This window comes from Lissotriton vulgaris, chromosome 7 (assembly GCF_964263255.1).
Source record: "Lissotriton vulgaris chromosome 7, aLisVul1.2, whole genome shotgun sequence".
Classification (NCBI taxonomy): Eukaryota; Metazoa; Chordata; class Amphibia; order Caudata; family Salamandridae; genus Lissotriton; species Lissotriton vulgaris.
In genome coordinates, this window is record NC_141695.1 from 553,017,926 (window position 1) to 553,042,628 (window position 24,703).

Here is a 24,703-nt window from a genome sequence, read left to right on the forward strand (position 1 = left end):
GCAGAGAGAACATATTTATTTTTTGCACTCCTAAGATACAGAAAAGCTCGACTCTTTCTGTATGTTTCAACACATTCCGAGCTACTGTGGGTTTTGGTTCTTACACTGAGTTGTATTGAGCTGTTTCAAATATATGTTTTCAACAAATATCTAACATGTTTTTGATGTGTTTAATTTTGCACTAGAGTTTTTATTTTTACTCTTCATGTTTGCAAACATGCTCGCTGTTTCATATCAAAGAGCTACGCACCTAGGTTTTAAGTAGTTTGGAGGAAAGGTGGTGGTGTGACCATCTATTATATGTTATAAAGTACCCCCGGCATACATGAAAAGGATAATGCAAGTCACCTCGGAGTTCCATAACCTTACAAAGGAACTTCTTCTTTGGAATCGTTCCTCTATATGGTTGTGGAACTCCTCAGTGACTTGCAGTATCTTTATAGTGGACGGCAGGAGGTAGTTTATCCCTTATAACAGTTTTACATTCGTTGTTCAGAAATTGATCAGTGTTTTTAACAATGTGGTTAGCCAGTATGATATAGGGCCTGATAGGGACCCGGATCAATTTGCATTTGTAATTAATACAAGTCTGAGACCCAGAGTGACCGGCCCACTTAAAGCCCAGGCACCAGAAGAGGAGAGAAGATGGTTTTAAAGTTCAATGCCCCCTTTCTCATCTCGGAAGCTGCCACAAAAAAATAAAGGCTAGAGGCTTGCTGCGTGTAGGGGCCCCACTTAAAGCGAGGCCAGAGGACAGAGGTGCCCATTGATAGGATCAGCTTCAGGAAGAACCCAAACAGGAGCGGCTGCAAGTATGGCCTGGCCTGGCCTGAGGCGGTCAAGACAAGACTTCAAGAGGCAGCTGCAGTGCGTCCCGCAGGGGAAGAGAGGCCAGCCCCATTGTCTTGATGTCTTAAATGGGCTGAACTGTTACTCCTGCAGTTCCTGACCACCCCTCAGTTCCCCTACTGTTCCCCAACCAATAACGAAGGGAGCCTGATATTCACATGCTTTTGGACTTAATCAATTCCTGTCAAAAATTCATACATTATTTACAGAAACTGGCTAATTTAAGTGGGTGCAGTAGACTCACCTGCAGCTCTTAAATTGACCACACCACCCAACAATATACTGTCCTGGGAGTGACTTTGAGTGACTCACTACTCCTTTAATTTACGCCTGCACGTCTCTCTAACACGTACGGACTGGGTGGTTCCTTACAACGCTCCCCACTTTAGTTGGTAGATTGGCCATAACTGAACAATGTGATGTTCTCCTGTTGGAGATCACAAATGAAATCTGCAGGGCTTGGCATGTGGCAGAGTTCGGTTCTAAATCATACTGACTTCGTACCATATTCGGCTTTCTCCTCTCATAGGTCCCCATGGTTCTTCTCTCTCTGATGCTCGGGTCTCAGCTGGCTCTGGGAGCCCTGGAGGTCTTTCCCTCATCTCAGGGGAGTCACTGGGCAACTGAAGGGACACAACAGCCTCAAATGGATCATCAAGATTCCTGGATCTTCTACTTAGTCTTCCGCCTCTTCTCCCACATCAGTAACCAACACTTTTCTTAAAACATGAGCTGTTTCATGTTACCCTCTCTCCTTTTCAGGTTGCAGATACCATTGTCTCTTTTATTTCCCCTCTTACCTATGGTTTGCTCTCAAATGATATCCTGACCTTCCATCCCGGATGTCGGTCTCTGCTGGAGAACTGATCCCCTATCTGAAGTAACGAAGTTTTGGTCCTTCGGACTTTGCTTGTTTGGTCATTTATGTATCTTCACTGTTGCTGTGTCCTATCAATGTCCAGAGGCATAGGGTCCACTTAGGTCCAGTCAGGAGGCTGTCTTGAGTCTGCCGCTTAAATATCATCCCAATAGGCGAGGAGCAAGTGGTGCTGTGGGATGTGTTTCTATAATTACTCAAGAAATTATGTAATGACCAGCCAACGTCCTCACCTTGGTTTATGCCAATGTGGAGAGCTCTGATCATAGTCTACCTAAATCTTTCCAACTCACCATTAGTTAGCAGTCACTGAGGCAATATCCTCCTATGCCTGACCCCTAGCTGGTCTAGGTAATCGTTGAATTCCGTTTCCTGAAAACGGGGTAATTTGTCTGTTTTGATCTTTAACAGCAGCCCAAATGTTGCAATGGTCTTTTCCATTGAGGGAGTCATATGTTTTTGGAATGCCATAGACTGGACTATTTCAGCTACCAGGTACTTCGAATGTCCATCAATCATAACCATCATCATTCAGCCACCTGGGAAGCTGCCGAAGCCCGTACTGATCTTGGTCATTGGTGCGCTGCAGGATTCTTCTAACATGATGGGGGTGGAGCATGCAGTTCCTCCATGAATTTGGCAGTCATGGCACGTCTACGATTTCCTCTGTGGCTGAGTCCATCCCCAGGAGTATTAGTTTTTCCCGTAATCATGCCTTAGTTTGGGCACAAGTTCAATAACCCACTTCCATAGCAGTTGTGGCACCTCAATAGACCACCCACACAGGAAGAGGCCCTCCCCTGTGATGCTGAGCTCATTCCGTACACACAATATAGCTGCTTCATCGTCAGTCTGTCTCTCCCTAGCTCTTGGAGTGATTTAAGAACTGTTTCACTAGTGTCGTCAAATGACCTCCATTGCATGCATTCATTCTTGCTAGATGCTGCTGTGATCTCTTCTAAGGTCAATGCTTTCAGGCAAGCATCATGAGTGACCAGCCTGACAAAATCGTCTGTGTCCTTCTCTTCCTCCATCACACTGCCATCCATTTTTGGGGGGTTGCTAGAGAGGTAATCTGGAGGGTTATTGTGAGAAATTGGGTTATTGGTTGGAGGGGGTGTAAGCCTTTCTCACGCAACAACCGCAACCTCTTTCAGGGTGAAATACAAAAAGTCACTTCATTAACCTGTGCTTAACCCTCTGGTAGCTTGGCACAAAGAAGTCAGGCTTAGCTTAGAGGCAATGTGTAAAGTATTTATGCAGCACTTAAACAGTAATAAAGTGAAAACAGAAGATAAGAAAGATCTCGCAACAGTTAAGAAGCATTGAATAACATTTAATAAATTGACACCAAAAAGACAATAAGCCAATCAGTAGAACTGGAGATATGTAATTGTGAAGATTTAGGTAAAAATAGGTGCTAGTAGCACAAAGTGGATGCAGGGACCAGGTTAGGCCTGCTGAGAATTGTCCCTTGTAAAAAGAACAATTGATGGACAAAATGTTGATTAATGCCGAACATTCACCCTAGTACAGGGATCTGGGCCTAAATCCATAGTTGTTTTTGATCCCCATGCCATTCCAGTCTCCTTGTGTATGGGAATTGTACCTTGTGCCCTGGGAGCGCGATGTTGCGCTGTACAGCGGTGGTTCTAAGGAGCGATGCGGGGTCCTGCATCGAGTTGTGGTGCGCTGCAGCTGTTCCAATGAGAAGCTGCGAGGGCTGCGAACTGAGATCCGCGTCGAGTTGCATTGCGCTGTCAGTTCAAATGAGGGAGTTCGAAGGACAGCAGTGTGGGATCCTGCATCGAGTTGTGTTGCACTGCGTCTGTTCCAATGAGGAGCTGCGAGGGCTGTGTCAGGTTGCGTTGCGCTGCGTCGGTTCTGACGAGGACCACAGCTGAGGTGGTAGAGCACCTTTAGTCCCATTTTCAAGGGTCCAGGACTGGGAAGGCTCCACTTGGGTGTCAAGACTCACAGCAAGCAGAGTCCAAGCACAGGGTTGAAGGGTGTTTGAGCTTGTTGTGTGCCTGTAGCTTCAGAACAGGAGGCCAGCCAACTAGCCTTTGGAGTCACTCTGATGCTTCTTGGTTCCAGGTGCAGGTCCAATCCTTCTTCCTCAGGCAGCAAGGCAGCAGAGCAGCCCTTCTTGCAGCAGGGCAGCAGAGCAGTGGGGCATTCCTTCTTGCAGCAGAGCAGTCGAACAGTCCTTGTTCTGAGTGTTTCACAGGCCCAGAAGTGATTTGAAGAGTTCGGTATGTATAACTGGCACCCACTTTAAAGTGGAAGAAGCTTGTGGAGCTTCCCCCTACGGAGGTGTCTGGAATTTCCAGCCTCCCTGTCCTGGTACCAGTATGTCTGGGGGCACAGTAGGATAGTATGAAGTCCTTTGTGAGTGTGCTGTGCCTGTGCCTTTGAAGTGCAAGTGGGGTAGTGGGCAGCTCTGCCCCCTCATTAAGCCAGAAGGGATCATCCTGCCAACACCCAGACCCTCTATTGTGATACTGTATGAAAGGAATACACAAAGGCCAACTGCCAACTACACCTAGTCATGTGACCCAGGAAAGGACTACAGGCACCAAATGGTCAGGACAAGAAAATGCCAACTTTCTAAAAGTGGCATTGTCAGGATTGTGACCTAAAAGCTGACGATAACATTAAAGAGGGGTTTAAATGACAATTCTTTAGAGACCAAACTCGACCTATTCCCAATCAAAAGATTTCACTTATCTTATTAAATATACAAAGGTACCTCACTGTTATGCTGTGAGGGAGGTATGCCTTGCTATAGTGAAAAACAAATGTGAACGTTTTTCACTAGCAGGGCATGTAAAACCTAAAAATACATGGATGTAGAAAACAAAGATTTTCTTGTGTATGGTTTCTGTCTTGAAACACTGGGCTCATAGGACAAAAACTCATATTGATTGTTAATTCAGAGATGGCTGCAAGAAAGAGTACAGAGTAGCATCAGCATGCTTTGTGACCATGGCCATGTTTAGGACTGTAGCTGTCATCTACTCCGCATCTCTGTGTTTTGCTTGTCCCCCTAGTGTAGAGCAAGAGAACCCTGCTTTTAGACCTATTGCCTTCTTAACTTGGGAGAATGTGGGGTGTGATTTGAGTAGCTGGGACATTGGCTTGGATCATTGGTGTGGCTAGCCCTTTGGTCGCCCATGAAAGTCCCTGCGTTTGCTGCCCCGCGACGGCCGCATTGAAGAGCGGGTGTGCTTGTGAGAATCCCCTGACTGCCGCCCCGCGATCTGCCGCATTGAAGAGCGGGGGGGAGGGGGTGCTGGGGGGGATTGCTATCCCAAGATGCCCCTCACCGCTTGCTCCGCCACTGGTTTGGATTCAGGTGTTCTGCCCATGAGCAGCTGCTGGATGGACGTAGGGATTCCCAAAGGGAGTGAAGAACAAGGTGGCTCAGTGCAATCGCTATAGTTAATCTTACATAACGCTGCTAGCATTATTCGGATATGCAAAATACACCCTTATAAATAAAATGCACCCTGCCCTAGGCACTTCTCAAATTCCATATTCCATTATACTAACTCACTACTAATCCTTTATGGGTTCCAGAGTAGCGTGCTACTCATCAATAAAGTGTTTCAACACCCCATCAGGGTTATAAGCGCTCTATGAATACAAACCTCTTTCCCTTTTCTATCCCGCCCCATCCCTTCTCAATCCAAATAACTGACTAACATATCCACCACTCAAATTAATTTCATGTTTCACCATACTTATTCAACACTAATCCTTAAGGGTTCCAGAATAGCATGCTACTCGCCAAAAAAGTGCTTCAAAACCCCATCAGGGGTAGTAAGCGCTATATAATACAAACTTCTTTCCCTCTTCTATCCCGCCACCTAGCCTTCTCTTTCCAAATAACTGAATAACATATCCACCACTCAAATTACTACATATTTCACTATACTAATTTTCAATACAAATCCTTTATGGGTTCCCGAGTAGCATGCTACTCACCAGAAAAGCGTTTCAACACCCATCAAGGGTGACAAGTCCTATATGAATGCAAACCTTTCTTCCCCTTCTATCCCTCTGCTATCCTTCTCACTCCAAATAACTGACCAATATCCACCACTCAAATTACTTTCATATTTCACCATACTAATTTACCACTACTCCTTTATGGGTGTCCAGAGTAGCATGCTTCAACACCCCATCAACAAGCGCTATATACATACAAACCTTTTGTCCTCTTCTATCCTTCTGCTATCCATTCAAATCCAAATAACTGACTAACCTATCCACCACTTAAAATGTACTTGCATGTTTCACTATACTAATTCAACACTAATCCTCTATGGGTCCCGGAGTAGCATGCTACTCGCCGGAAAAAAGTGTTCCAACGCCTCTTCAGGGGTAGTAAGCATTATACAAATGCAATTACAATACAATACAATACCCATGGAGTAACATATATGCATTAAAAATGAAGGTTTAGGCCTGGCAAACGTTTTATTTCGCCAGTTCGAAATAGCAGTTTAAAACTGCACACACAGTCTGCAATGACAGGCCTGCAACATGTTTAAAAGGCTACTTAAGTGGGTGGCATATTAGTGCTACAAGCCCACTAGTGCATTTAATGTACAGGCACTGGGTACATGCAATATTACTTTACAAGGGACTTACAAGCAAATTGTGCCAATGGGGTGCAAACCAGTTTTACCATGTTTAAAGGCGAGAGCGCAAGCACTTTAGCAATGGTTAGCAGTGGAAAAGTGCACAGTCTTAAAAGCTAACAAAAACAGGTTAAAAAAGCAGAACTAGGAAGGCAAAATGTTTGAGCATGTCCTGTAGAGAAGGCTAGGTCTAACAGTTACCAACCTGTCATACGAATGCAACTGAACTGCTCATTCATGAGGCTTGTGGGGGATGTTGGGAGATGCCTGCATAGATGGAAATGATGACTGGCTCCTTGCTGGCCAGAGCCTCCGACTTTATTTATGCATACCAAATCTCAGTGCCCATCAGAGCCCGGTTCACAAATGCAATGGGCATCAACAACCTGTGTTTCTGCTCTTGATTCAGCACAGCCCCTCGACCCACGAGGCGAGCATCCATGATGAGTTTGGTGTGTATGAAATACCCCATTGTGGCATCCTGGAGCAGTGCAGTTTTTACTTATCACAAAGGACTAGGACACTTGTAACTATGTTACAAAAAGGTTCTCTAGATAACCCTCATAAACGCTATGTATTGTGCTGTGCGGTTTATATTTGTTCTCCGCCCCACATAGACGTTATGGCATTCATCATTGGGTGATCTAGTGTGCTGCATGCCAACCTCAAGCCTGAGGTAACCTCTGGAGTAGCATAGCAGTGTCCAGAGAATTGTGTGGGTTTCACCAAAAAGGAGGGTTATTTATTAAAAGACAAACTCACAATCCGAACAACTACTTTAATAAATGGATGTGGTTTGTTTTTAAAAAATGTATATGGGTATACTCTCGGACCAAGCAACTGGATACTCGTATATCACTTCAAACAAACAGTCAACATGTTTCTGCTCTTTGTCGCCCAGCCGGGTCTGTAGAGCATTCGTCAGGACAAAACAAGTTAAAAACTATACTTACACCTTTTGTGTAGTGTATTAAGGGGTTGTGATTTAACCCACCGTAATTTTGTGGTCAGGTTCAATTTACCTTACTTGAAGAGAGTTTTTGAATCTTCGGGGGGTTTGGACTTCGTCGTCCCAGGCCGCAATTGCAGGCGAATTCCGCGTCTGGTGCTGGCTCTGCCTGAACGTGGTTCCTGCTTGGGTGTTCCAGTTCCACTGGGAGTGGGCCTTTGTAAACGCTATAACCGTTCTCAGATGGTGGACAGGTGAGGCGCAAACCAGTCACTTTATGTAGCCATACCTTAAAAAAATCTTCACTTGTGTAGCATTCTAAGTGTTGTGGACTTTCTGTATGCCTTCAACACAGAGGCCATCTTTTGGAAACACATAACCAAAAAAAAAAGTGAATTTGATTTACATTGTTACAGAAAGAGTCTTTTTTCTTATGAAGAGTGAGTCCATGCTACGGAAATGTAATAAGCGCTGCTCTCAGACAGTGGTGGTGGTGATCCTCTCACATAGATGAGTTTATTACAATGTCATCACTGATATTTAACGCACCCTCCAGGCCTGATAACATTTTCCTAATGGCATTCTGGGACACCTCGACAGTCGAGGATATTCCAAATGTAGGTGTCAATATCTTATCAACCTGAGGTGGGTGAAGAATATGGTTATAGGGCCTGGGAGGATGGCCAATGTGGCTAAGGTGGGGTGGCGCACCAGGCAGTTGCCTCCTTCGCTGAACCTCATTAAGTAACTGTGTGCTGACTGTCGTCACCTCACATCGAGATCCGCTCACTCTCTGTGACGCATCAGTGGTGGATTTTAGCATCATCCTCGTCGCCAATGTACCGGCATGCAGTAGGTTCACCAGCAGCCCCTATAATAACCACACTATTCATCAATACATTGTCATGGGAGTAATATTGAGCGGCTCACTGCCCTGTGGTTTGGATAGACCAATAGTGTTCATCCTGGTCAAAGGTTTTACCTTCTGGCTTAGTCCTTTAAAGCAGCAGTTTGCTGGCGTCCTCCTTTTGTTTGAAAAGGCTCTCTTGAGCCAGTGAGCTGACGAGCTCTGGCTGATGCACCAGCACTCAGTGAGTGGTCAGAAACCTGAGAAGACTGTTGAGCAGCATTTCCAGAACCCCATTAAAAGCTGTATTACTCTCTACTAATGAATGACAATTATCCTGAAATGTGTCTAGAGATGCAGAGCAATGGCTGCACCAACAAGAATGAAAGTTTAAGGCTTCCACTGAAGTAAGCGTTGTCAGGCACTGCATTTACCTTAACGTTGTAGGGCAAACTGGGTGCTGGTATGTGAGGCAGCGCTCCCCCTTCCTCTTTTTGTTTGAAAAGGCTCTCTTGAGCTAATGAACTCAGGTTGATACACCTGCACCCAGTGACTGGTACAGAGACTTGAGAAGACGTTTGAGCAGCATTTCCAAAATATAGTCACTCTCAACTGAGAAAGGGCATGTAGAGATGAAGTTAGTAGAATGAAGGGATGGGATGTTATGATAGGAAAAGGGGGCAGCACAGGAGAAGGGGCTGGTGGAGTTGCAACCTGAATATGTTGTAAGCATCTTGTGTTAATAAGACATACTTCAAGAAGAACCTGTCTCCGTAAGTTCCTACAGGACAATTATCCTGAAACAACTGTCTAGAGATAAACATTACTGGCTGCACCAACACAGTGAAAATTAAAAACTGCCACTGAAGTACATGTTACCATGTACTGCATATACCATAATGCCCTGGGGCGAACTGAGTGTTGTGGTGTGAGGCAGTATGCTCCCTTCCTCCTTGTGTTTTTCCTGTATTGTTGTCTACATTTTCCTGTGGAAGATACATGGGGGGAAAAGTATTTAGAGATCCCTCTTCTTCTCAGCCCCCAGCTTGAAGAATCAACCCAACATTTCCAATGAAGGAGCTAAGGTGGATGAACTTAGGGGTTTGATACATAAGTTTGTATTGGCACTTGTTATTTAGCCTCTAAACGGATAGGGATACTGTCTTGGCTGCCTGCAGATTGTTTCTCCAACATCTGCTATCGCTTTTTTCAAAGAGAACAGTGATCCAGACAACTTCTGTCTTTCAGCAGTGGCTGACACCCTCTCATCGTAGAATGTAGCTAACCATCTTGTAGTGACTATTCCAAAACAAAACTCATTATATTTCGTCATAAAAAGAGTTGCTGACATTTGAGGTATACCTGAATCAATTCTGTATTTCTGAAGAACTAGACAGGTATCTGGCTCGATAAATGAGGGAGCCATATTTTACTTCAGGTGAACCTAAAATCCAAAGTTAATGCCCTTTACAGTGCACTGACCAAAACGTATACTAATCTTGTGGCTCCTTCATGACACCTCTGACTTCTATTAAGGGCAAGATTTTTTCTGCATTTAATGAATGTGCCTTTGTATTGTGTGAAACACTTTAAAGGCTTTTGGTCTCTGCTTATCTAATTCAACATGTCTGTAAACTCCGTAAGGAGTTTCTCATGCTCGGCTACATCTGCCATTTGGTTGTAATCTTCCTGTACTGCTATCAAAAACAGCATATATAAAATACATATTTAGACTTTAAAATGCAAAGGAAGGTTCTTTTAATAATCTTACTTGGATAGAAAGTTGTGTTGCTATGCTCTACGGACCCAGCAAGTGGTGTAACTACTTAATAACGGCTTTAAGCCACAGCCTCCTGTTCACCACATGGACCACTGATATTAGTTATAATTCTTTCATTCTTTCAAACGGCATTAAATGACTGTTTTGTCTTCCACATTCAAATAAAAACGCAGGCCCCAAGTCACTTCAGTATGGTATGTGCTTTTTATTCACCCCATCCAACAACCAGTCCTGCAGATTACCTGTCTTGGTAAGTATGTTCACAGTGTTCCTAAACTTAATGTAGAACACTTACATTCTAAGTTTCCTTAAAAGAACCTATGTCATCCCACACTTCTTCCCCCTTCAACAAACAACCTATAAAATTAAACTCACATCTATGCTATCCTACAACATTACATAAAATTGTACATTCGCATATTTATAATCCATCATCCTACACTTCTCCCTTTTCCAATTTAAATTGTTAGCTCTCGCTAACTGTATGCTCTCTTTTAAAGTTGGGTTCACTTGTTCTACAGCATCATTTGTTTCTGGATGATAAATGGAACTTCTTCTATGTAAAATTACACAATCTCTTAAATACTTAGGCATCTCATTTGTACATATTGGCAGCCATTGTTACACAAAATAGAATTTGGATAGCTTTCCCTTATGAATATCTCCTCTAAGAATTTAATTACACTAGAAGTTGAGATATCGCTAACACAAATTACCTCAATCCATCATGAATACAAATCTTATACTAATACAAGAAAAGGAGTTTGACTTTCACCATGCAATAGTCCTACTATGCTAAAGGCAACATTATCTCATAGATATTTTGGAAGCTGTCTACATACTATAAGCAATTATTTATTTTTTAACATCTTATCTCTCACTCAACACTTCATACACTTTCTCAATAATCTTTCTACTTCAGTATACATTCCTGGCCACCACAATTTTAACCAAAACCGTACTTTAGTTTTTACAAAACCCATATATCCATCATGGGCAAAACTGAGCAATTTTCCACGTACAGCAACTGGTAGTGCAAGTTTTGATCAACAAATGAGTATTCCATTCACCACAGAAAGTTTGTTTGTAACTATGCACCAGGGTGTATCCAATTGTTTACCTCTCCCAGATAATGTCATTTCAATCACTTTAGAAATGTCCTGATCTTTGTCTATCTCACTCTTCCACTCTACCTCTTCTATAGCACCTACATTGACCTTACATACATTGACCTCATCATCCAAAATTGTTTTTGCATCCTGCTCTATTTCATTTACATTCACAAAGAGAGATAAACAATATGACGACCAATTAATTACCCCAGGAATATAGTCAACAGTGAAATCATATTCTTGTAATGAAATAATCCATCTCCTGATCCTTGAAGAGATAAAATCCAATCCTCTTTTAGACAACTTCTATCAAAGGCTTAAGATCAGAGAACACCTTTAATTTCATGCCCCAAATCGAGTTCCTGCATTTTCCCAACACCCAAAAGTGGCCAGGAACTCTTTTTCAATTACTGAGTAATTTAACTCATGATCTTTTAAGCATCAAGATGCACAATCAAATTAAATACTCCATCCCATTCCTTTTTGAACTAATGAAGCTTCAATTCCTTTTGCACTGGCATCTGTTATAATGTACGTTTCTTCGCCTGGTATAAATGCTTCCAAACAAGAGGCATTTCTTAAATCTTCCTTTACAGAGATGAACTCTTTACGACAATCTTTATCCCACTCAAAATTGACATTTTTGCCTAGTAGCTTCCTTAAATGTTCAGTCTTATCTTCATAACCTGGAATAAATTTACAGTAGTATTCTACCATTTCTAGAAAAGACACCAGGTCCTCTTTGTTACAAGCTGCTTTAACTTTACAATCACATCAATCAACTCATTTTAGGAAACACACCCTGAGCTGAAATACAATGTCCCAGATAATTGACTTATATACTATATACTTATATACTTGCCATAATAACCTTTTTGCTTTGTCAGGTAAAGGTTTAAACACTGGAAATGACCATGATCAACATGCTATCATATAAAGGACAAAATTGAAAGTGATCTGCTAAAATTCTAAAAGACCTGAACTCATAAATATTTAGATTCTTTATTGTGATTGCATTTTTGTAATTGTAGTGGTATTGGAAAAGAATTCCCGTAGAGTGCTCATATCAGATTAAGCTACATAAATCTTCCCAAGAATTGACTGCATTTATTACACCTGTAGGAACGTAAAAAATTGTGAGAATGCCGTTTGGTTTAGTCACTGCGGGCCCTGTATTTCAAAGAATCATGTCAGATATACTTAAAGAAGCTACAAGTGTTATCAAGATAATCTATTGATTTTTGGGTGTAGAAAGGAGGAGCATCATTCAAGAGTGTGTATGGTTTTAGCTGAGGAAAGCAGGCTTGACTTTGAGAAAGGACAAGTGTAATTTTAACAGATCACTTCCAATTTTGTCCTTTATATGATAGCATGTTGATCATGGTAATTTCCAGTGTTTAAACCTTTACCTGACAAAGCAAAAAGGTTATTATGGCAAGTATATAACAAGCACCAACGGTACCATGCAGTTTTGTCCAATAGGTGTGTCAACCACCAACTTAAGACCACTGTAACAAGCATTTTTGACAATCATTTGTGCCAATCACTGACTGTGACAGGCTCTTCAATAATGTGATGTGCCAATCACTGAAGTAACAAAAACACAGAGATTCCTTTATTTCTAAGGGCAGTCTTGACTTCACAATGTGACAATCATCGAAGATAAAGATGACTGGCACCAACAAAGTTAATACAGCTTGCATGGTTTGCCAGTCACCGAAAATAAAGGTAATCAGCACCAAAACTGTTACCGCTGCTTGCACCAATAAAATGAACTCTGCTTGCACGGTGTGCGAATCACTGAAGATGAAGATAATTGGTACCCAAAACCATACATGCCAACATTTCAGGAGAGCAAAGTAGGAGATTTAAAAAAATAAATCGGGAGAATGGGGCTTTGAATCGGGTTACTGGCATGTATGGGCTTTGGAAGTGGCTGCTGCTGCAGGATCGGACATTTGAAACGTAAATGCACGTTTTTTTCTTACCTTTCGGAAGCATGGAGCATAATGGCAGACAGAGAGAGGGTGATGCAAGTGTTGGGCACTGGCCTGGCAGGTTGTTGGTAGTGCATGCACCCCCACCCCCCTGTGGCAGCCCGGACTGAAACAGCCCCCCCCCTCCCCAGTACTTCGCAGGTCTTTAAAGACGATTTCCAAGTTAATGACGCTTTGTTGGTTTTTCACCCCTTCGAGAGCCCCTGCATCGCCACTCTTTGTTGGAAGAATTAGCACTTTACACAATACCAAGCCCTGTCAGCTGAAACCCCCGACGAATCGGGTTTTTGCTTGTAGGAATCGGGAGGCGGGAGACTAGCCTTCAAATCGGTAGTCTCACGCCTGAATCGGGAGGGTTGGCATGTCTGCCAAAACAGTTAACGCTGCTTGCGTCGAGGTTCCTGACCAGGATTCTATGACAGTGAATGTAAAACCTCCCAACCACCCAAGATGGCTACCATGTGTCGTTATGCACACCACCGGGTTGTTTTCATTAGGCGATGGGGCTTTTTGCAAGGAAAAACAAGATGTCCGCCAGACGTCTTCACGGAAACAAACAGGCTCTTTTATATAGGAAATAGAGGCTGTTTCTTAAACAAACACTTATCTTTCCATGGTCGATGGAGCATACTGCCTCCCAACGAAACCCCGGACTTCAGACACGGTCCAAAATCACTTAAGTCTCCCAGATCAGCGGCCATTCTGTGGCGACTTTCGATGTTGCGTCCAAACCTCCAGACCTGATCTCACCTCCATGATGTCTCCAAAGCGGCGAGGTCGGCTTTCACTGTGCAAAAATTCTTCTAAATTGCAGATGTTGAGGTGAATTGCTGGACACTGTATTCCGTACTCGACAAAATATGTGGTGTTTACCACATTATAATAAACACACAGGCCCTGGGTAACTTCAGTATGGTATGTGCTTTTATTCACCTCATCCATCAGCCAGCACAGCAGATCAACTATTTTGTTTAGAATGTTCAGAGTGTTCTTAAATTTTTATGTAGAATGCTTACATTCTAAGGTTCTTTAAAAGAACCAAACTATATCATCCCACATAGACTGTATTAATTTGACCATATTTCATAATGACCTGTCACATGTTGGCCTCACAAAAAGGTAGAGTGTAACGCTTCAAACATTTAACTAATTAGGACAGCCTTACATCCTAAGGCCTTATCAATATGTCAGGGGAAAAAATCTACGTTTCCAATTTCTGGCACACTAATATAAGTTTTACCTATCATGACCTTACTGTGATTTTTGCACAGAATGGGCCATTACCCACTTCTTATGTGCCAGGAGTGACTGATCTATTAAAGCGTAGGAGTGTTGCCCCACAAAAAAATGCCCCCAGAAAAGCCCTAGAGACAAAAAATAAAATATTAATAAAGTTAATTTATTACCATTTTATTTGTCACCACTATGTCCCGAACCGAGTGTCAGGACGGGGCAGGCCATTGCTGCTGAGTGGCAGCCAGTGGCGCCTGGCAACTACTGCAAGTGGGAAGGAGGGGGGGTTCATTAAATAAAAATAAAAGTTACTTACCGTACAGCAGCCATCCTCCTTACTATGGTCCTCTTCTTCTCTGTGACGTCAGGATCCGAGCCAACTCCCTTAACCTTAACTGTCGTCGCTCTGGCATGAAGGCCTGAACTGCACTTGCTCCCAACCCAGTTGTCGTACGACAGCTGGATTGAGAGGTTTAAAGTGCGCATATCTGGATGGCAGTCGCAAGAAGGCTGGCCAAAGGGACATGCGCACTTTAAACAATGCACAGACAGCCCGCTGCCCACCACTCCTCCCTGCTGCCACTCAGCAGGCCCTGCCCTGTCCTGACACTCAGTTCAGGACAGGGTGATAAAAAAAACAATTTATTTTTCGTCTCTGCGGGCATTTTAGTGGAATGATGCTCCTCTGCTAAAATGGAAGAGCCACCCAAGGTGGCATCAGCAAGATTTGCACTTAAGTTTAAAGTGTACATGCCATTTTGGCTGTCTGTCTTGGTGATGGCCAGTCAGACATGCACATTTTAACCCTCTCTAACCCAGCTGTCTAAGACAGCTGGGTTGAGAGCAAGAACAGGCTTCCTGTGCTCTTAAGAGCACTGAGAGAGGTCGCTCCCTCCAATCCTGATGCATCTCTCATGCTGGTTAAAAGCATGAGAGCAGCACCAAGATTGGATAGAGGAGTTGGCTGGGTCTTGCACTGGAGCCTGGAGGAGAGAAGACTGGAACATCAGTCCAGAACGAAGAGGCTGTGTCCTGCAGCAAGCAAGGAAGATAAGTACCTATTACTATTTTTTATTTCAGTATAAGCACCCTACCTGCATGCACCTGCCCACCTAACCACTCTACATAGTTGCCAGCCGCCACTGTAAGTGTCTGCCCAGTCATCATGGTAAAAAGAGAGAATTTGCTACAGCTTAGTAGAAGGCTTTCATTACCGTACAGGAGAAGACTGTATTCCTTTGGCCTTTTATGGTACTAACCTTGTATTTTGTGCTTTTAGCTCGATTGAAAAGGCGTAATAAACTCTGCCCCTTTGCACCAACTTTAGTTAATATATGTGCAGCCCGTATTACTGGCTTTTTTTTAATTAAAATTAAGCTCAGAGGTGCCCTTATGGTGTCGTTAATGAGATTAGTTTTACTGAAAGGCTTGAGACCTTATTATCCTTCAGATTCTATTTCTGAAGAGCGGCCATTAATAATGGATGCGTATCCTTTTTAAAATGCCATTATGTTGTATTGTATAGTAGTATGCATGTGTTTGTTTTATCAACCATGCACATAATGTATTCTTGATGCCTTTGTCATGGTTTCAGTAACTTAATAATATGATTACTTGATGTGATTTGATAGCACTTAGACCAACTCACTCGTCCTATCTCCCTCTATCCTTCAGCCTTTCTCAGCCTCTCAGCTTTCTCCCTCCTTCAGAGCTTTGCACATGTTCTTCCCCAGGCCATTCTCCACCATTCCTTTTTCCAACTGAGCCCAATACTTCATCCAGCACAAACCAATACGTTTTAAATGATATTTACATTTCCCTGTCCTTGGTTGAAATCATCGCTGCATACCCTGATTCGGATGTACGTCGTTACAACGCATGCTTTTACAACGCATGCCTTTACGACGCAACTTTTACAACGCAAGTCGTTACAACGACTTGCGTTGTGGGGCGCTGGATAGTGAATAGTTTAATTTACTATTCCAACTCGAGTCCCCGTGGAAAGTAGGTAAGGTGTTGGATAGTAAATTAAAACTATTCCCTATCCTAGAGCGCCCCCCAGCGCAAGTCGTTGTAATGACTTACGTTGTAATGACTTACGTTGTAATGGTTGAGTCGTAAAGGTACTTCGTTGTAAAAGTTGCGTTGTAAACGCTGTTCCCCCCTGATTCTTGATGCAAGCTCTTATTATACACGTTTGAAACCTGGTTCAACTGCATATATAGCAGGGCTGGCTTTAGGGAAGTGCGACCGGTGCAGCCGCACCTGGCACTGACTTTGGTTGGGGTGGTGTCTGTGTTTAAAAATAACTTTTGGTTAAAAAAAAAAAGAACTTTCTTGTGCATCCAGCAGTTTTTAGGCTAAAGAAAAAAATGTCAAGATAACTTTGGTGATTATTGTTCCTATTTGTGAGGGATCTCAATTTGTCAGTTTAGACTCATTGTAAAGTAGCGTGGAGGGTTCATGTGCCTGCTACAAAGTACATGTACCATGTAGGTCACAGAACTGAGTGAGTGAACTATGAGCGGGGCATAGCTCCAGAGGGGGTGTTTGGGGTGTTACACCCCCCCTAAAAATATGTTCTGTAGTAAATAGTTAGGTACAAGTGCTTTCAGTCGGGTAATGTGAAGTGCCAGTCAGGTTTCACCTAGGATTTTTACATGACCACACTGACAAAAGCACACCAGCGGTCTCTCATCTATGTATTGAAGGCCTTAAAAATGTTTATTAGTTAGCAAAATATTGTGTTTTAAGTTTCCCTAACAATCTGAACTCTTCTGTCTTTCCAATGCCCCATACACCACACTCTGGTCCGGCTTATCATATTATGGGCTTTTCTTTAACAAGATGTCCCAGCGTGATTGTTGAGAAATCCGAGGCTGACACCTCCATTTATGCTGACCAAGCTACGCCCCTAACTATGAGTAGTGCTTAACAAAAATTAAATGTGTGTTAGAGAGGGGCTATGGAGAGATGAGGGGCTCTGTTGGGGGGTGGTAGGGAGGGAATCCATGGAGATGGAAGGCATGCCTTCAGCAGTAAGGTCAGTCCTGATATTAGCCTTTGTCCTTGCTGTCCTCTGAGGTCAGAGGCTGTATAGTATAAAGTAATATGCCTTAGGAAAGTCTGTGAGCTAAATAGAAAACACAGGATTGCATGAAATGTGACAGATCACCTGAACAATAGGAAACAGTCTGGATTGTCAGAGTATATCTATTTTTAAAAATAAGCCTAACAAAAAAGCACCGGAATGGGGGCAGGCTGAGCTCTCTCTACGGTATCTTGTTTCCTGTATGTGGCCAACTGGCAGCACAGTGGCCTAAGAGCACAGATAAAGGTGCTCTGGGTTTGGTGCTCATGTAGAAGAGACTGGGAGCACACTGCCTTATTCAACAGGCTTACTTCAGGCTCTTTCCTGAGATACTACCCTCAGAAAAAAAATTCTGCTAAATTTGTGATTTTACTTTAAATCGTAGAAAACAATACAGATTATATCTATAATTTCCATGTTGAAGCAGAAGGTAATCTTAGCGATGGCCCTAGCCATTGTTTACTAGGCATTTCTATGAAAAAAAACCACACTCAAATATTGACGTGCACAGTCTTGGCAACTGACCTAATAAAATGTTGATTATTTCCGAAGCACATGCTATTTTACAGACTTGTTGTAGTCTTAAAACGAGCTTGCAAACAAAACACCAGTAGGGCAGTTTGATATGTGGGCAGAGCTTCAGTTGTGGAAATCCACAAATTGCAGTAGCCGTTAGTATTACACTGTGAAACACATAGTCGAGTTAATTAGGTCACCAAAGTGGAGAAGAGTTGTGTTTGCTATGCTTTAGTTAACAATCAATTTCCTTATTATCACTTCAGCCCCTCTTGCAATCAATTTTAATTGATTAATTAATATATTTTATAAAATTGTAAAATATTTTAATTATTTTGTAATTGGTATTAATATTTATGTTATTTATATTTATATATGAAGTATTTACTTTCCCTACTATTGCATTCACTGGAGTGGGAAAAGTAATTTTTACCCCTACGCTATCCAACACTTTCCCTACTGTTGCACTAACTGGAGTGGGAAAAGTAATTTTTACCCCTACGCTATCCAACGCTTTCCCTACTGTTGCACTCTCTGGAGTAGGAATAGTAATGTTTACCCCTACGCTATCCAACGCTTTCCCTACTGTTGCACTCTCTGGAGTAGGAATAGTAATGTTTACCCCTACGCTATCCAACGCTTTCCCTACTGTTGCACTCTCTGGAGTAGGAATAGTAATGTTTACCCCTACGCTATCCAACGCTTTCCCTACTGTTGCACTCACTGGAGTGGGAATAGTAATTTTTACCCCTACGCTATCCAACGCTTTCCCTACTGTTGCACTAACTGGAGTGGGAAAAGTAATTTTTACCCCTACGCTATCCAACGCTTTCCCTACTGTTGCACTCACTGGAGTGGGAATAGTAATTTTTACCCCTACGCTATCCAACGCTTTCCCTACTGTTGCACTCTCTAGAGTGGGAATAGTAATTTTTATCTATACGCTATTCAACGCTTTCCCTACTGTTACACTCTCTGGAGTAGTAATATTAATTTTTATCCCTACACTATCCAAAGCTTTTCCTACTGTTGCACTCACTGGAGTGGGAATAGTAATTTTTACTCCTACGCTATCCAACACTTTCCCTACTGTTGCACTCACTGGAGTGGGAATAGTAATTTTTATCCCTACGCTATCCAACGCTTTCCCTACTGTTGCACTCTCTGGAGTAGGAATAGTAACTTTTACTCCTACGCTATCCAACACTTTCCCTACTGTTGCACTCTCTGGAGTGGGAATAGTTATTTTTACCCCTACGCTATCCAATGCTTTCCCTATTGTTGCAATCTCTGGAGTGGGAATAGTAATTTTTACCCATACGCTATCCAACGCTTGCCCTACTGTTGCTCTCTCTGGAGTTGGAATAGTAATTTTTACTCCTACACTATCCAACGCTTTCCCTACAGTTGCACTCACTGGAGGGGGAATAGTAATTTTTATATCTACGCTATCCAAAAGCTTTCCCTGCTGTTACACTCTCTGGAGTAGTAATATTAATTTTTATCCCTACACTATCCAAAGCTTTCCCTACTGTTGCACTCACTGGAGTGGGAATAGTAATTTTTACTCCTACGCTATCCAACACTTTCCCTACTGTTGCACTCACTGGAGTGGGAATAGTAATTTCTATCCCTACGCTATCCAACGCTTTCCTTACTGTTGCACTCTCTGGAGTAGGAATAGTAACTTTTACTCCTACGCTATCCAACACTTTCCCTACGGTTGCACTCTCTGGAGTGGGAATAGTTATTTTTACCCCTACGCTATCCAATGCTTTCCCTACTGTTGCGCTCTCTGGAGTGGGAATAGTAATTTTTACCCATACGCTATCCAACGCTTGCCCTACTGTTGCTCTCTCTGGAGTGGTAATAGTAATTTTTACCCTCTCACTATCCAACGCTTGCCCTACTGTTGCACTCTCTGGAGTTGGAATAGTAATTTTCACCCCTACGCTATCCAACGCTTTCCCTACTGTTGCACTCACTGGAGTGGGAATAGTAATTTTTACCCTCTCACTATCCAACGCTTGCCCTACTGTTGCACTCTCTGGAGTTGGAATAGTAATTTTCACCCCTACGCTATCCAACACTTTCCCTACTGTTGCACTCACTGGAGTGGGAATAGTAATTTTTACCCACCCGCTATCCAACGCTTTCCCTACTGTTGCTCTCCCTGGAGTTGGAATAGTAATTTTCACCCCTACGCTATCCAACGCTTTCCCTACTGTTGCGCTCACTGGAGTGGGAATAGTAATTTTTAACCTTATTTAAGTATTTTAAGTATGTTAAAATTAATTATATTTATTATTATATTACTTTTAAATTACTTTTAAGATATTTAAAAAATTCGATATTTTGACTGTCTATATTTTTTCCTATTGATATTTTGGAGTCGATATTTTTGTACTTACCTGTTTGTAGATAGGAAGTCAATATTCTGGCATTCTATATTTTTACCTTGATATTTTGGCAAGTCTATATTTTGACTGGCGATATTCGCCCGTTCTATTTGTCATATATCATGAACACGCAATGGCGTTTTTATCTTACAAGATTTCGCCTTGGCACTTTACACTTTTTGTTTGCATTTCCAAAGCAGGGGGGTTGGTGGGAGAAGTTACCCTGTTGCCCCTGTAATAATAGGGTTTCGCAAAATACTCTCCACCTTCTTCTTTTTTGTACTTTGTATAAGGTCCCCAGAAACACTTTCATTAAACCATTACTATTTTCATTTGGAACGTGTTACTATAAAGAAGCTTATGACCTCTTATTGTCCTTGTCAACTGCAAATATCTGTAATGCTGTTTTAAATTTTATTAGATCAGCTCTGGTGATTAGAAACAGATACTGAGTCTTGATGGAAATTAGCATTAAAAACCTGTATTGTGATTTTATTTTAAAATTTTGTAAACATGTATTGTGATTTTATGGTGGATGAATTGCAATGTCCTTTTAAAAAACTTTTCTATGTATACTTTTATGATTTCTATATGGAATCGAAATAAAGTTATTTGACTTGACTTGACTGGAGATATTCTGTCAGTGATCCTAGTTAACTTCTCATATGTTACTGGCACGCGCATAAGCGACCACATATTAAAAACTATTCAATTACCAAATGTATCAAATTATTCAATTAGCTGGTCAGCTGGCCATGAGGCGGGTGTAGACTGTGAATGCCATTTTATTTAGGGGCTACTTAATTCCCTCTTTAAATGTTAGCTCGCCATGCTGTAAGGCACCCATAAGCCAGCATGAGGCATCAGCATCTCCACTGGTCTGTCCTTGGTGGTTGGGAGATGGCCTTTATCCAGCTCCCGTTTGTGTATGTTACCGCCATGCTCTCCATGGAGACTGGCGTATCCTGGCATCTCCCCCAGAACATCCAAATTTTCTTTTCTTTGTTTTTTATCAACTTCCCACTAAGTGTAAGCCTGCAACTACATTTGACCAGAACATGGAGATTCTTTCACTGCATAAGTGTGTCCTGACCTGAACATGGAGATTCTTTCACTGCATAAGTGTGTCCTGTCTTCCATGAAATAATTTATAATTTTCAAGTTGATTAAGCCATGCTTGATAAACTTGAAGGCCGTGCTTCTGCAGAGCATGCATATTGCTACACTCAATTTTCCTTTTGATGTCTCGACTGTGCTGGTTGACGCCGCCCCACACTCCATATTAATCTAGGGAATATCTCTGAACATATACCTACAGTATTGTCTAAAATCTGTGACAGCTCAATCAACTTTTGCCTGATATAACCTAACAACGCTTTCCTCCCTAGCCCTGATAAATTGTTGCTACAAGATGAACAACGACAAGCTATGGCACCTTTGCCTATGCTAAACCCCTGTGGCTGGTTCTATAAGCTGCCCTATTTCATGATGAGTTGTCGAGGTACTCTTAGTCAGTATTCTGTCGCACCAAGCCTTCGCCAAGATCCCTTTTGCTAACCCACTCCAGCACCCTGATCAAATGAATTGTACGTGCAAGCCTCAGTGCACCTTCGTGTGCAGCCAGCTTGGGTTAATACACCGGCTCGTGAGGCCCGCTTTGCAGGCAGGCCTTCGCCATGTCTTCTAACAGCAGGAACTTTTGGGATCATGGATATAAAAGAGTTTACCAGCTTTCCTAGTTTTCTAATCACAATAGTGGGGGAAAAGCAACTGATTTTTTAGGGCAGCTCAAATGTAGATGAGAAGTCAGGGGATATAAGTAATGAAGTAAAGGGGGAGGAAAGGGTTAACCCTATTAAGAACTCTCCATTAGTTGGAACTGGGAAGAAATGTAAAAGGTCAAATGTTATTACCGCATGAGACCAGGAGTACAAAAATGAATCCATCAAGATCAGAGCAGCTCTATGGACCCCAGACTAGAATAGTTACTGAAGAACTTCTAACAGGATGATAACCAGCTGTAACAAAATGAATTATTATTTGGGTGGGGCTGCCCACCTCATGGAATAAATACAACTCAGGCTGAACCCCTAAGACACTAAATTAACTTGAACTCAATTCACTAGTAGCTATGACAGAGAGCATCCAGGCTTCACTTAGAGCAATGTGTAAAATATTGGTGCATTTCCAAAAAAACAATAAAGTTAATATGCAAAACAATAAAAATTCCAAACCAAAATAGAAAAATATTTAATAAACAAAATCACACCAAAATGATTAAAATCCAATGATGGGAACCGCAGATTTAGATATGTAAAGCTTTAGGTAGAAATAGTGCCACAAAGCACAACGTTCCCAAGATAGTCAATGGTCATGGCAGATCAGGACCTAGGCATAGTTTGAGGCCAACAGCGATGGGGTTGGATACACCAACGAGGTTCATCATGGTCAAAGATTTTACCTTCCAACTTAGGGGCCGATTTAAATCTTGGCGGGTGGCCCCATTCTCCACCAGGGCAATGGAGTAATTTACTTCTGGCCCGTAGACATTTCTCGCATTGGCAGGAACCGCCATCACAGCTGTTCCAGTCAATGCACTGTAAGTTTGATGGGTAACTCTGTCAACATGATGGAACTGAATGGCAAACTTAAAGTTTTGATTTTATTTTAAAAAAGAAAATCTCAAAGTGCGATTTTCTTTTTAAAAATAAAAGAACAACGCCACCCTGGCAGTAAGAGTTTCCTACTATGGGCAGTGCTCCATAGGCATTAAAAATCGACTGTATGTCAGCCCATCTGAATTAGGTGGGTGGACACAGTCAAACCTGTGATGGTCCTTAATCCCCCAGGCCATCGGAGGGGTCTGACCATAGCAGAGACAACCTATGACAGTCTGACTTTAAATCGGGCATTCAGATTATAATGTTTACAGGGAGAGAACGGCCTGCTAACATTTATATTAGGCCCTTAGTCTTTTACTAACACAGGTGTACACTTCTACAACCTCCACGACCTCCGGGGAGGTTCTTAGGAACTTGCAGGGTGTCAGGCAGAGGCCAACAGTAGCATCCAGTCCAGGTCTATTGCTACTGGTCAGCTGGGTACTTCCATAAAAATTCCTCTTGCAACTAGTTGTCTCCCTGTAGCCACACAGGAGGCCAGCCAACTGACCTCTGGGGGCAACTTCTTTGTTCTGGGTACAAGAGGGAGCATGTCCTGTCCTTTAAGGCTCCACTCAGGTCACAGAGAGAGGGTCCAATCATATTCTGATCTTTCACAAGTCCAGAAAGTGCTTTGAAATGAGTGCCAGGAAGTTCCACATTTATGCCTGGCATCAGCTAGGAGGTGTGGATGACTCTGGCACGCTCCCTATCCAATATGTAAAAAGTTCTCAGGGCAACCTTATCCACTTTTTCAGTAGTTCCTGTTTGCCTTACTGCAAACAGTCCCTAAGTGCCATGTCAGGGCATTTACAAGATGGCAAAAGCCTTCGGCCATACTAAACTTGTGCTGTGAGGTCTATATGCATATTTGTACTATGGTAATCCTAGTGCCCTCCCATATCTAACACTTAAATCCAGTTTGCAGCAGACAATGTACTCACAACAAACACAGAGACAGAAGACTGGTAGGACACAAACAGGATCCTTCAGCAACCAGACATTGGATCCACAAGATTTTTCCTGGCCTCCTGTTCTCTCCCTTTCAAGTGCGCTCCAAGTGTTACATGTGGCTCTACAGACCTGTCAGGCAGGATTTGACAGTGTGGTGTCATAAGATGACCATAACCCCCACTCTGAATATTCTCTGCGTTCAGAGGAATCATCTCTGCATATTCAGGTAAAACTGTGGTTTACTCCGGGGAGGTGTTTCACACCTATTTCACATCTATTGAAGGTAGACCACAGGCTGAGAGCTAGCAAAGGCTTATGCAAATTAGGCTTCAGACAGTTCATGCAGATAAAAGGTAACTTTATGAAAGTTACTTTTTAAAATTATTTATTAAACATCTAACTTCACCATTAAATTCAATTAATTTATTTATTTATTTTTTATTGACATTTTATACAAGTACAAAACAGTATAACCACTCAACAAGCCAGTTGTTATTACAGCGAATCCAAATGTGGCATAGTTACAGTACAGGGGTCAACAGAATAGTTTAGTTACGGACCAGCTACTTGCTCAGATGCTCGGTTTTTAAATATGCGAAAGGATTGGGATTGCAGATATTCAGTAGAGGAAGCGCGCACAGTTATGTAACAATTTACAGATAATGTGAGCTATGCTGCCTCGTTTGTATTGCAATATTGAGAATGTGAGCATGTTTTTTTGCTTCGTGTATAATGAGGATTACGAAACTGATTAAGATAATTTCTTAGTACTTTAGAAACCCCCGAAGAA